The sequence below is a fragment of the Triturus cristatus genome, chromosome 3_2, assembly GCF_964204655.1.
Source record: "Triturus cristatus chromosome 3_2, aTriCri1.1, whole genome shotgun sequence".
Taxonomy (NCBI): Eukaryota; Metazoa; Chordata; class Amphibia; order Caudata; family Salamandridae; genus Triturus; species Triturus cristatus.
The window spans coordinates 675,900,674-675,915,428 of record NC_140584.1 but is presented as its reverse complement, the minus strand read 5'-3'; positions in this window follow the sequence as shown (position 1 = coordinate 675,915,428).

The following is a 14,755-nucleotide window of genomic DNA, read 5'->3' as shown; positions in this document are numbered from 1 at the left end:
CACGTGATTGTTAGGGCTGTAAATGACAATCACCGAGGAGGGGGGAGGGGGGCATCGAATTAAAGCGTCAATGGCTTTCCTTCCACTTAATTAAAGTTCGGCTTTGCAAAGTGGCTAAACATAGGGTGCGAGAATATGCTAAATCATGAGGATTTCCCGCCCGGTTGTTACTGGGAACCCCGAGGGAAGGACATTCTTCCCTCTGCTCCATAAACAAAACATCACGTCAGTTGCTGACACACTCACAGTGCTCCCCTTTCTAAACCTCTGATCATGGAAAACAGAAGCACTTGAGAAGTGGGTCCCTGGGCACAGAAACATTAACTTCTTTAACTGTTATAAATAGGAGTTTACCAAGAGAGTCATGGCCAGAAGGCATGAAGATCTTATAAAGTCCTGTAAAGGCTGTAAAGTGAGTGGAGACACCATGCTAAAGGCTATGAAATGCTTGTCATTGTAGCCTTCTGTTGCTCAAAGTCCACCAGTTGTCAATAATATTTGTAAAAATGTATATGTTTGCGTACCCTACAATCTGCCTTTTTCACTACTGGTCCACGTTATCACAACAATGAGCTCACATGTAGGGGCATATCATCAAGGGGAAGCAATATAATTGTCGCTGCTTTAGCGTCAGTTTTCGGGCAAAAAGCGGCGATAATTCTATTGCACTATCAGCAAGGACACGCTAACGCGTGTTCCTATGCTTAAGCATCGGTTTCCCAAACGACCATCTTTGCAACGCCAATGATATGCAAAGTGGGCGTACCCTACTAAAATACCGTGGAAAATGTCGCTAACAGACATTTCTCCAATTATCAAGCAAATCGCTAACCTGTGTAGCGACGAGAAAAGTAGCACTAACCATGCTTATCGCAGGTTTCATTACGCCTGCATTTCAACTGACTAAGCCATTATATCGTATGGGTGGTGGATTCTGAGGATGAGACCACCCTGCCCTATCATCAACGTATCGCCTATCGCTGTGCGATTATCGCTGGATTTCCAGCGATAATCGCACATTTAGCAGCTATCGCTGGATTTTTTATCGCATTGGAGATAAGCGTTGCTGATAGCATGCTATCTCTGCAATAAAATCCAGCGATAGCTGGCGATAATTATCCTCGCGCTAAGCGCGCTTAGCGATAATTATAGCCGGCTGTTGCTGATATGCCCCGTAGTTTTCACCACAGCACTATGTGCATTGTTCTCCGAGTTCCCCCCCAATTTTTTTTTTTTGCTTAGGCAGCCCATTTCTAGCCATGTCCCTTGTGTGAAGGTCTACCTGAGTTACCATGGAAAGTGAAGCCCTGTCAGCAGCATAGTGCGCCATTACTGAGAGCTCACAATGGCACCCAACAGACCCATGGCACTTGGCATCTCTCTCAACAAAGGGAGGCTCAGGTAATATATCCAAGGTCACAGTGGGCCAGATAAAGCTCCTGCATCATTTTAATGGATATCACACCTATTCAACATTTTGCACAGAGCCTGCATGACTCCTACATCCTACAAGTGCACCATTCACCACGTGTAGCTGCACCCATGACACAATTATTTACAGATTGGCTGTGATCCTGGCCGTATGTGCATGCCGCGTAGATTCACAGGACACCCGCACCTGCTGTTGAGCGCTTGGTTTCTCTCTAACTGGTACATACATACCTAGGGATGCCCCGGACATGCGCAAGGAGTCTATGTAACACGGTGTATGCCTAAAGAGGTAATTCAAAATGGTTCCTAACCATGATAATAACTCCATTAGCATGCATGATTACAGAAATGCCCCTTTAGGTAGGATGACGTGTTTCTCTTTTGTTTCACTGCATTGGATGTTATGCTGCAAAGACTTTTGACACATTAAGTACCTACTGTGCTCCAATGAAGAGCTCGCGATCAGTGAAGCACATGTGTCTTGGGCTTAGAAGAATTGAATATTTGACAGAAATGCAGTTATCAAGCTTTTCCACAACTTTGGAAAGATGGACCACATTGACCAGAATGCACTGGGAGGGCTACTGACTCTTGTTTCACTTGAAACTCACAGCTGACGGCCATTGCTAAGAATATATGCATAGATAGAAAGATTGCTAGATAGACAGATAGACAGATAGACAGACAGACAGATAGATAGATAGATAGATAGATAGATAGATAGATAGATAGATAGATAGATAGATAGATAGATAGATAGATAGATAGATAGATAGATAGATAGATAGATAGATAGATAGATAGATAGATAGATAGATAGATAGATAGATAGATAGATAGATAGATAGATAGATAGATAGATATTGTAGGGGATTACAGTGGTTAAAGTATTAGGAAGAATAGCATTTTTATTAGTGTTTCTTTTTTAATTATTTGAACATTTTTAATTAATTGTTTAATAATTTGTATTGTTATTTCTTATACCAATTGTGGGTATTTTGGGGCTTGGGTATATGGTCTATTATTTTTCTATTTTAAATATATAATTATGTTATTTATTGGTTTGTTGTCTGGTTTTTTGTTTGGGTTTTAGGCTAGTAGTGTTTAAATTGTACTCGCAAAAAATGTTTTTTAAATCAATTGATTTTTTTTTAGTTGAGTTCATTATTGTTTATTTATTTGTGGCATTTGGTTTGGGGTTTTGAATATTTTGCTGGGAAATATTTAAGTTATATTTGAAAAATGATTGAGCTTTTTTTTATTTGTAATATTAAAAAAAAATCAAATGCAATGGCCTAATTTATAGTTCAGGAGTTAGGGCTATATATGAGTTTGGGTGGGTAGTGTATTTGAAAAGATGTAAATTCAAAGAAAAAATCCAGAAAATCCACCGAAGGTAAGACATTTATTTTGAAAGATAATATTCCCAACAGCAGAGCTTCCTTGGTCACAACAGTGTCCCAGAGACAGGTTACTCAACTCAACATTCTAACCCGCATCCCAAGGGCTCCCGGAGTTCCATGGATCAACTAACAATTCTAACATGGTAGAGGTCAGCTGGGAACATACCAACCTTATTTAAATAACACCTAATAAAAAGGATATTACATAAACCAAAGACATTTCCAGAGAGACATTACAAGACATCTCCCTATCCTAAAAATAGAAAGGGAAAGAAAAAGAGAGAGAGGGAAAAACAAAAGGAAGAAGAAAACAGTTTTACAGAGTAAGGAAACTTCCAGTGATATCAGATTTGTACAATTGACTTGAGATGTACAAGGGATGTAGAAAGGAAAATAAGTTACTTCATTACATAATCCTAGAGCCATTTGGGCAAATTCACCATCCTTTTACTTTGACTGAAACCATCTGACTCAGCTTCCTTTTTCTTTAGCATTCACAATATTTTCTCTATGACCATAGTGTGGAAAGAGTCTGTCCATGCTCCATAATTGTGAATTTTCCAATAGCAACACATTTTTCTTAACTTCTTTTATCTTCCCAGGATCATAGTAGTTGTTATATTTGTTATAACTAGTATTTGGTTTCCTTATCCAGACCCATTGTCCTACCCTCCATTTTTGTGCTTTAACACCCCCTTTAACATCATTGTTTTTTTTGTATTTCTTTTGATGTTTGACAATTTTCTTTTTAATCATGCTTTTCCACCTGGAATGATCTATTCTCAAAGAGCTAATTCGGGTAAGTTTAGAACCAGGTTTATGACCTCTCAACAAACAAAATGGGGAACAACCTGTAAAACTGTTCGGGTTGATGTGATAAGACCTTAGCATATTTTTAAGTGATTGAACAATGGGTTTAGCTGAAACCATAACTAACTGTAAGGCTTCCTTAATCATCCTGTTACTGCCTTCCAATAACCCATTTGCACGAGGACAATACAATGGGGTCGACACATGTTTGATGGCCAAACTATTATGAAATTCTTTCATTTCTTCCGACACAAGTTGTACTCCATTGTCTGTAATAAGGGTATGAGTAATACCTTCACTAGTAAATACGTCTGACAGAAAACATACAAGGGTTTTGGTATCAATATGTCTTACAAACTTAACAGTAATCCCTTTGGAGAAATAATCAATCAGGAAAAAAGTACATCTTTCTTGTAAACCTGACACTTGTAAAGGACCCATTATGTCCTATCCCACTTTATCCCAAGAGTTGATGGGAACTTCCACAGGTTCTAAAGGGACTCTCCTAGTGCATTTAGTTTTATCACTTTGACTACATGCGTGACAATTTTTTACTAACATTTCTATCATGGTATCCATGTACAGAAACCAGTATCGTGATCTAAGTTTGCTCTAGGTAAGATTCCTGCCTATGTGATTCATCAACTTTTCAGGAAAAATACTTTTGTCAGATTTACATTTTCTCTATCAATAGACAATTCTCCTGTCACATTCCAAAAGGGTTGCAGTTCCTTAAACAATTCACCACATTTACTCGGCCATCCGTTCATAATATTATCCTTGACCAACCTTAAAGTTTCATCTTCAGACATGTGTTTTCCCTACTCTGACTTCAAAATGGCAGGAATTGCAACTTGTAATACTGCCAACTCCTGTCGATAATCCTCATCTTGCTCATCAATGGGAAGACGAGACAAACAATTAGCAGCAGTATCCTTTTCTCCTGGTACATATGTGGAAATGTGGATTTTCCTGATCAGTTATGTCCCCTATCTTGGACCCCAACGGTTCTATGTGCATGTTGCAAACACATGTATGTTCCCTCCAGTTCCAGTTTCGAAGACGCAAACACATGTACGTCCACCATCAACATGTCCTCTGTCGGATCCGCCATCAATGGGCTGGATATTCGATTCCTAAGTATGAAAGGCCACCGACTTTATATGGCTAAGTTACTCCATTTTTGCAGTTCAGGCAGAGTAGGCCCGATTCTGTCCTCAAAGCCTTTCCCTGCTCTCTGCCTCTAACAGCATCAGTTTAAGCTCGCATCTGTATCCATGAACTTTGTCCTACTTCCTGTGCAGCTAACGGTGCCTACCTCGGCCAGTTTCGCCTGCCTGCCAAGAAGCTGTATTTCACCTTCGAATTATCTACTTTGCTCCTCAGCCGATGCATTCCTGTCTAGTAGTTTAGGTAAACATTTCCTTTTGCTTCCAAGCAAAGGGCTCGGTTTTTTTCTGTCCTCATGCAAGTAAATCATAGCCCTGCTGCCATGGAAAGTTTCTGCCTCTCGCATCTCATATAGACACTTAGACGCTTGTGCACGTACACACAGTCAGTATAGAATAGATTCTGTCCGAGAGTCCTTCCTTGTGGATAACATAGTTCTTTAAACATAGGATGTTAGATATGATTTGGGATTAGGTTGACTTGACCCCCCAGACTTTTTGTCTCCACATGTAGAGCTAAATGTCAAGTCCCCTTCACCCCCTAGTTACACGTCAATTACACGTCATGCCGCTGCGCGCGCATCTATGCCAAGTATTATCTTATAGATCCACCTATGCATAACATCATAACCAATCATGTTTCTTTTTACTCCTTATTACGCCCATTTTCGGTTACGCACTTACAGTATCGTTTCTCTTATCAATTGTTACGCCTTCTACATTGGTTTCATTGTAATGTATGTTCTATAAAAGCAATTTCCTGTCAATAAAGTATGTACTTCACTTCCTGAACCCCCGTGGTGACGGAACCTGAAGGCCGCGACTCGAGTCGGCCATTTTGGAATAAAGCCCATTCAGAAACCTCTTATACCACGGATTCTGCCTCTTATTATTCTGAGCTATTTTATTTAAGACTCCGTATGAAATTCAGTCCAGGTAATAGAATATTTACCACATAATGGCGCCCGAACAGGGACACTTTCTCATCTCACGCGCCGGCGGTGCGTTGCAGGCCCGGTCTCCTGCCACAGCTGGACGGACCATAACGCGTACCAGCAGGATTTCCTGTAGCTCCCTCCGGTCAAGCGGGGGCGACTGAGGCTGCGATCAACCCAGACGAGGCGGTGAGAAGTGCGAAGTATCCCGACCAGAGCCTAGCTGAGAGAGCAAGATCCGAGGTATACAGAGGCCCACCAGGTTTTCGAAGTCCCGATGTCCAGAGGGTCCGATGTCCGCAGTCATCGAGTCCAGTCCATTCTCCGAGGCCTTCCGTTTCAAGGAGCTACCCGGTGAGTACCATCGCCGGGGAGGCGTGTTGACGCGCACATAGGTTGTGCCGGTCAAGACGGATTTGGGTACACAAATCCGGTCTGCACTGTTTAGCAGTGTATATGTACTGTTTAGCAGTATATCAAGTATTCCGAAGTATCTAGTTATTGTCGAGAATTATGCTTGGTGATTTAGTTTTGCAGACGATCATCATTGTTGTTCATTTAAATGTTAAATGTTTAATGTGTTAAAACGTCCTGCATATTGTGGTATGAATGACTGTTCATTAGTGTGCTTTTGTATTAAGTGTGTTCAAAATTAAGTATCGGATCAGTTGTCAATATGCCGCTCTTTTCGAAATTAAGACAGATCACTACTAGGAAAGGGGTACTCGAAGAAGCCGTCCCTATTCCTCCTAGGGATACTCCAGGGCACTTCATGTATCACAAACATGGCTTAGACGCTATATTGTTTCTTGATTTATGGGTAGATTACACCAAGGGATTGCCAGAAAGTCAAAGGTGGCCCGCAGCGGGAACCTGGGATGCAGAGTGCATCATGAAAGTCGAGGAAGAATTATGGAAAAGAAAGGTCAGACAGTCACAGAAAGACGCTGTTGAGTTATGGCGTAAAGAATCTCATAGACGTACAGAAAAAGCACGTAGACAGGAAGAGAAGAGTAAAGAAAGTTCAAATAAAGTTCAAGAAAATCTATTAATTGAGGAAGGTATCAGAGTGAAATCAGAACAAGTGGATAGACAGAGAAATGCCCTTATGAATGGTATGTATCCCCTTCTAGCCGAAGGATTACCTAAGGCTGCTCCAGAGATACCAAAAGACTTGCCACCCCCATTGTTTCCAATCAAGGCACATCCTAAGGGGCACCCTAGAACAGCGGAAGATGTTTTTCTTTCCTCATATTTAGATGACGCAGCTCCCGAGTATGCTAATTCCGCCCCACATAGACCGCATACCAGGGAGGTCCAACGCCAAGATCCAGCACCCGTATCCCTACAGCAACAAGTCGAGTCACAAGTTCCGGCAAGCACATCTGTCTCCGCATCTGTCCCTACAGATACTTCCATGGCTGTGTCCACACCTATAGTTGCTGTGTCACGTTCGACGAATCCATTCACACCCGACGCCCCAGATGGGGCCACGGGAGGTGCTAGCAATACTTTTACGCCACCTAGAATAAATAAACTTGTTTTTCAAGAGTCAGCGCATTCACGTACACCCAAATTCGTAAGTGAACGTGCGCTTAAGGAACTTCTTATAGATTGTAGATATGACCCAGTGGTCGGTAAAGAGGACGAAATGGTCCTGGCATCATTACGCATCAGACGAGCCGCAGGATATTTAGCGAAGTTACCAGGAATGACTGCGCATCTAGAGAAAATATATCATTTTGTTCAAACAGGGCGAGATCCAGAATGTATTAATAGAGCTATGGAATTCCAGAAAGTAGAGATACAGGGGGAACTGTTACGTTTCCTCATAAACTGTGTGATCAGAAATCAAGACCGACCGGGGGTAGACCCGAATGCAATGCTTATTCTTACAAGATGGAGCCAGAATATATCAGAAGGGAGACACGATAAGCAAAATTGTATAATAGCCATGTGCCGAAAGATCCGTAAAGAAATAGAACGTATTCATGAAGAAAGATTGGAAACAGACGAGTTCGAGCAAGATGAAATGTCCGAATCAGGGGATTCCGTAAGACAATCGGACACCATAGCCTATGTAGGTAGAGGAAGATCCTGTAATAATACTAGATGTTTTTCTGATCCAATACACTCTGTATGTCCAAATAATAGCAGGACGTATCCGACGCCAATAATAAATCTGAAGTCTCCTGAACATTTGTTTCAAGCCGCAGATAAAATACTCCGAGAACGAAGGGGTTACCACCTCCTCGATTCCAGGGATGAGCAAGAATTAGCCAGATCAGCCGTCCACTGGATTGACAGTCCTGGAAAATACGGTGATGAGACCGTAGCACACACGTTTTTTAACCTCAGTCCAGATGAACAACGTTTAGCTGGAATCTATATGATTCAGCAACTCCTTATATTATATAAGAGCCAACATGCTGATCCTGGTCCTTTACCTGATATATTAACTGAACTACTCACGAATAGATGGAGAGGTTCTAGTAACAAGTTAATTAAAGAAATATTAGTGTCACGTAAACAGTACGTCCTTTTTGTAAGCCCAGATCCTTTCTCGCTGCCCAGCAAGGAAAGAATGCCGTATTACATGGATAGACAAAATCCCTTACGAGAAGTGCACCCAATAAAAGGCGAAGACAATCAGTTTCACCGTGTATTTGTATACACACCCATAACAAAAATTGAATTGTTAGAAATGAAGAAAGTAGTACCCAGTCATGACAAAGACCCAGCGGGTTTTCACCGAGAAATTAAAGACATGTTACTGATGGGAGAGTATACCTATCCTGATATTATGACGATATTAAAGGTGCTAATGCCTGCTGGCATTTATGAAAAGCTGAAAGAAAAAGAGTGGGAAGTGGGAGACCAAAAAATAGATTGGACAGCATTAGAAGCAGAGGAAAGGGCCCGAACTGCAGGTTCAGGGCTCGGGGATAAAGTTAAAGCATTACCAGGTTTACTAGTACAAGTACTGCCACGTTTATTAACTACGAAAAAGGAAGATTGGGGTGCAATCTCAGCCTGTAAACAAAAGCATGATGAAGACACAAGTGATTATTATGCCCGATTTGAAAAATGTTTTGGTGTAAATAGTGGTATAAAAGCAAGTAGTGAGTCGTATCCACATTTATTTGTGACAAAATTAGTGGAAAATGCATTGCCTCCAGTGAAGAATAGGATATTGAAATTTGAGAGTACCTGGCAAAGTAACACTCCGTCACAAATGCTACAAATGTTACAGTATCATCACAATAGAATTAGAGATGAACAAGAACACGAACAAAGACGTATGAAGGATACAAAAATGAAAATGCTAGTTTCCCAGACAGTACCAGCGGATGGTCACAAAAAGGGTGTGACACATTCCGGAGATTCAGCAGTTCCTGTAAAGGGAACATGCAATTACTGTAAACAACTAGGCCATTATGTACACGATTGTCAAGTCCTGAAGCGTAATATAGCTATAGGTATTGCGAAAGAAAGACCACGACCACTCAGACAGGATCAGAATGAACAAGGAGCTACGCAGCATGGACAGTCCATGCCAGCTCAGCAACAGTCTATGCCAGCCTTACAACAACCCATACAGTTTGTGCCAGCTGCACCACCGATGCCTGCTACTGCCACACAAACCACAACACGACAAATGTATCAGACTGCACAGTATGAATATCCTGAGTATCAACGTTACGCATGAACTAGCCTAGAGAGGGAAGTTGACTTACCCCTTATTGAGATTCCTGTAGATCAAGAAGGACCTTATGTACATAGTGAATTATTAGGTCAAGACAGAAAATTCTTACTCGATACGGGGGCAAGTCGAACAACAATAAAGCGTAGTGAAGTTCCAGGGGCACCCCTCTCAGGCTCTCAAAATGTTTCCCTTGGTTTCTCAGGAAAGCCTATTGTTAATGAGGTATCACAGCCACTTCCACTTACGATTGGTCCCTTGACACGAACTACTGATTTATTGCTTACCAAATCTTGTCCAGAAAACCTGTTAGGTATAAAGACATTGAAAGCCCTAGGGGCTATTATCTGTTGTTCTCCGTAAGGAGTAAGATTGTTTTTACGTGATTTTAAAGGTCATTATGTATCCAGAGACATGGATCGCCGATTACAGACTTTACCAGCACATCTATGGGCACAAGGCCCTACTGATGTTGGTTGTATGAACATTACACCATACCGAGTCACATTAAAGGCAGGAGTGGTATTACCACGAATGCGACAATACAAGTTACCGCAAGATGCTGTAGTGGCTTTACTACAAATCATTGACGAGCTAATTGCCCAAGGAGTAGTTGTAGAAACAGACTCCAATGTATGTAATTCACCGATAATTCCGATTCTTAAACGAACAGATCCTACAGCCCCGCCAGTATATTGATTGGTTATTGATTTACGCGAATTAAACAAATGCATTGTGCCACAATTCCCTGTGGTCCCCGATATCTCATCATTATTGACAGCCATTGATTCCGAAGCAACATTCTTTACTGTAATTGATCTCAAGAATGCCTTTTTCAGCGTCCCCATAGATCCGGAAAGTCAATATTTGTTCGGATTCAGTTTAAATGGGCGCAGTTTTAAATTCTCACGCGCTCCTCAAGGATTTACAGAAAGCCCCAGCATCTATAGCCAAGCACTGAAACGAGAACTCGACAGTATCCACATGCCAGTTAACACTGCACTGCTTCAATATGTCGATGATCTGCTGATCACCGCGAGAAGCGAGCCCGAATGTGAAAAGGCTTCTCTGACAGTTTTACATTTTCTAGCCGACAAGGGGCACAAGGTGTCTCCTTCTAAGCTGCAATTCTGTGTCCAGCGAGTTATTTATCTTGGTCACTCGCTGTCCAAGGAGGGAAGGCAGCTTACACCAGATCGCATTCAGTTAATTGCTAACATGTCAATACCCAAGACACAAAAGGAGGTGCGGGCTTTCATAGGCCTCACTTCATATTGTAGGCAGTGGATCCCTCAGTACGCATTTCTAGCAAAACCACTCATTCAGTTGACAACACAGGAGGCAGCCACATCGACTGTCCTCCCTTGGACTCAGGATCACACACAAGCTTTTGAAAGCTTAAAGAAAGCTCTATGTCAAGCACCTGTTTTAGCGACACCATGTTACAGCAAATATTTTACACTCTTTGTTACAGAACGCGAAGGTACTGCCTTGTCAGTACTCACTCAGGAACAAGCAGGATCACACAAGCCATGTGCTTATTTCTCTAGTACATTAGATCCCGTAGCTCAGGCTTTGCCTGCGTGCCTGAAATCAGTGGCAGCAACAGCTTTAGCAATCAGACAAAGCGATGCCATAGTGTTAGGACATCCATTGACAGTACAAGTACCACATGCAGTAGAAGTTCTTGTGAACCGAACGCAAACACAACACCTGACCATAGCAAGACTTACCGGTTATGAACTGACATTGTTTCAGCCACACATAGAGATCCGACGTTGTAATACATTGAATCCTGCTACACTTTTACCTGTAATTGGAACAGACCCACTAGCTCATGATTGTGTTGAAGTTATTGAAATAAAGACGAAACCCAGACAAGACTTAACAGACGTTCCATTGTTAGATCCAGACCTGACGTTATATGTAGATGGATCGTGCATGAGAACAAGTACAGGAGATTTAGTGGCCGCGTATGCAGTCACAACAGACACTGAGGTTATTGAAACAAACTGTATAGATACTTTGTCATCCCAAGCAGCAGAACTTATTGCTCTAACACAAGCCTGTATTCAAGCCACAAGTAAGAAAGTTAACATATACACTGATTCACGTTATGCATTCGGAGTTGTACATGACTTCGGGGTGCTTTGGCGAGAGAGGGGTTATTTAACTTCTCATGGGACCCATATTCAGCATGGGTCTCTCATTCATGCTTTGTTAGACGCAATCCATCTGCCCACAGCTATATCGATTATGAAATGTAAAGCACACATGAAGGTTACTGATATCATTTCTCAAGGCAATGATTTAGCTGACAGAACAGCTAAACAGACTGCTCAGACTCGCACATCCGACATGACAAAGACAATAGTTCGGACACCAATACAGTGTATGACGATTAAGGATCCCGCACTTGATATAATTGACATACAGTCACATGCCACAACAGAAGAAATAAAGAAATGGACTGAACTAGGAGGGATCCAGACAGATCAGGGATGGGTGACAAAGGAGAAATCTGTATGGTTTCTTCCTGACTCTATGGTCCAAGCCATTATAGCTACAATTCACAGTCCGGCGCATTTAGGAGAAAAAGCTATGCTAGACAGCATTCAACACATTTGGTTTAATAAACATCTACGAACTGCAGCTAAACAAAAAGTCCGTACCTGTATGATATGTTGTCAGTTCAACCCAGGAAAAAGTGTTCCCGTAGAGCAGGGTGGATTTCAGCCTCCCGATCATGCTTTTGAAGTCCTCCAGATGGATTATATCCAGATGGAACGATGTCGAGGATTCAAATATGTTCTTGTAGTTGTCTGCGCTCTTTCCCGATGGACTGAAGCGTACCCAGTATCGGATTACACTGCCCCGACTACTGCCAAGCAGCTAGTTCGAGAATTCTTCCCACGGTACGGTTTACCACGTGTTGTATATTCGGATAACGGCCAGCCTTTTTCATCCGAATTAATGAAACATGTTTCACTTTTGCTGGGATATCAGTGGAAGTTTCATTGTGTCCGACACCCCGAGGCAGCAGGTCTCGTGGAACGACATAATCAAATTTTGAAAATCAGATTGTCAAAAATATGTAAGGAGAAAGGTGTTGACTGGATAGTAGCCTTACCAGTTGCACTATTTTACATAAGAATGGTAGCACACTCTCGAACAGGGCTATCCCCTTATGAGGTGATCTTTGGTAGACCACCGAATATGTGGGGGACGCCTATACCCCGTAAAATAACTGATGTTGATTGTAATATGCTGACAGATTACCTGGCTTCCTTGATGTCTGCACTACAATCTTGTCGTTCACAGGTAGCTGCAGCTTTTCCTGACAACACTGAGGTGAAACCCCATGACGTAATCCCGGGCGATTATGTCCTTGTGAGGAACTTTGACAGAAAGACTCAACTGGAGCCCAGGTGGAAGACACCTAAGCTGGTCCTGTTGACCACAAGGACAGCCGTGAAGATCGAAGGAAGAAAGGGTTGGATCCATTCAAGCCACATCAAGAAATTTCATGGACTTCCTTCGGATATAAACAGTCCTCCTCGTGTGTCTTCACCCATTGACTCAAAGCTACCTTTGGCTGAGGCCAGTAGCACAGACCTTTATAAATTAAAACTCAGACCCAGGCCGTCGGCCGATTTGATTGTTTAAGTCCTCTCCAAGGTGAAGCGGTTGAATCTGTCCCCGACATGTATCCCTTGAGTCTGAATCATGAACAATCAAGAACAATGTTGAAACGACATGCATACTGTAAAGCACTGCGTAGCCACTGTATAGTGACATTATTAATTTTGTTTTTCTTGAGTTTTATAATAATTACTGCAAGTATATTGTTGCATATGTATTATCCTGTTTCTAAACATATTTTCAATATAACTAATGAACATTCTTTTAGTGACCTACCCCCACATGAATTATCCTATAGACTTGCGCTGCGTAATAACACTTTCATTAGTATGTTACACCATTCCCATCAGACTAGTAATGCCACTAATTGTTGGGTGTGTGGCCGACTCCCTCCCTATCAGAATAACAAAGGAGTTCTGCCTTTCTTCCCCCATCCGTTCACACATAATGGCTCCTGTGGAGCATGGTTTAGTTTACTAAATTCCATAGACTCAGACACGGCAGTTTATCAACACCATTGGATATGGGGAAATCTGAATCTAGTTTTATTCAAAGTCTGTTACCCTGATAAGAAGGGTCACCCCAGTAGAACAGGAACTGATCTAGAAAATGAAGTGTATGGATTAGGTAATTTTACACCTAATCTTATGATTCTGAATGTCGAATCCGAAGTTGAACTAATTCTGCCCACTATGTCAGTACTTCCAGTTAAGGGTGAATTATGTGTAAGAAAAGTTGGTTCCATACATATGGGCCATAGCAAATGCGTTACTACAGTAGAATATAGTGATCAAGGTAAATCTTCATTTAGATCTTCTCGCCATTCCTACTTTATATGTGATCAGACCGCATATATACGTCTGCCTCTAGATTGGGATGGTACCTGTTACATAGCATTCCTTTTGCCACCTGTTTTCCTAGCTCCTCCAGATTATTATCGAAATGTTCATTTAGTACACAATAGAGAGCGAAGAGATCTCCCAGTTGTCGATTATACTGAGACGACATGGGACAAGTATGTAGATTTCAATAAAGGTATCTTTCCCTATATAGGTACAATTTCAAATAGTAAGCTGATACGTAGGCTAACCAAGACTCTTGAAGCTGTAGTGAATGAGACTATAGCCGCCCTAGGCAATCTGACAGAGGAACAATCGGTGATGAGAATTGTTGTTCTCCAGAATCGTCTTGTCCTTGACGTCATCCTGGCCGATAGGGGCGGAGCTTGTAGGGTCATCGGATCCAGCTGCTGCATATTCATACCAGAAAATTCGCCATCTGTATATAAAGCTATAACACGCCTTCATAAGATTGTGAGCCAGATACACGAGAATCCAGGCACGTGGACGTGGTCCGGGTGGTTTTGGAGTGTGATATCAGCCTGGGGATGGAGAGTTCTGTCCTTCCTAGGTATTGGCCTTCTTCTACTATTCAGTTGCTGCTTATGCCTGCAATGTGGACCAGCGATTTGTGGTCTGTGTGCCACATCGTGTATTCCACATCAAGGTTTTCGTTCAAAATCCCGGAAAAAGAAAGAAGAAGAAATGATGCTCCATGAGCAAATCGATGGACTAATGAAGATTGATGTTTCTTGACGGGCAAGTAGGGGACAAGGAGGGAATGTGGAAATGTGGATTTTCCTGATCAGTTATGTCCCCTATC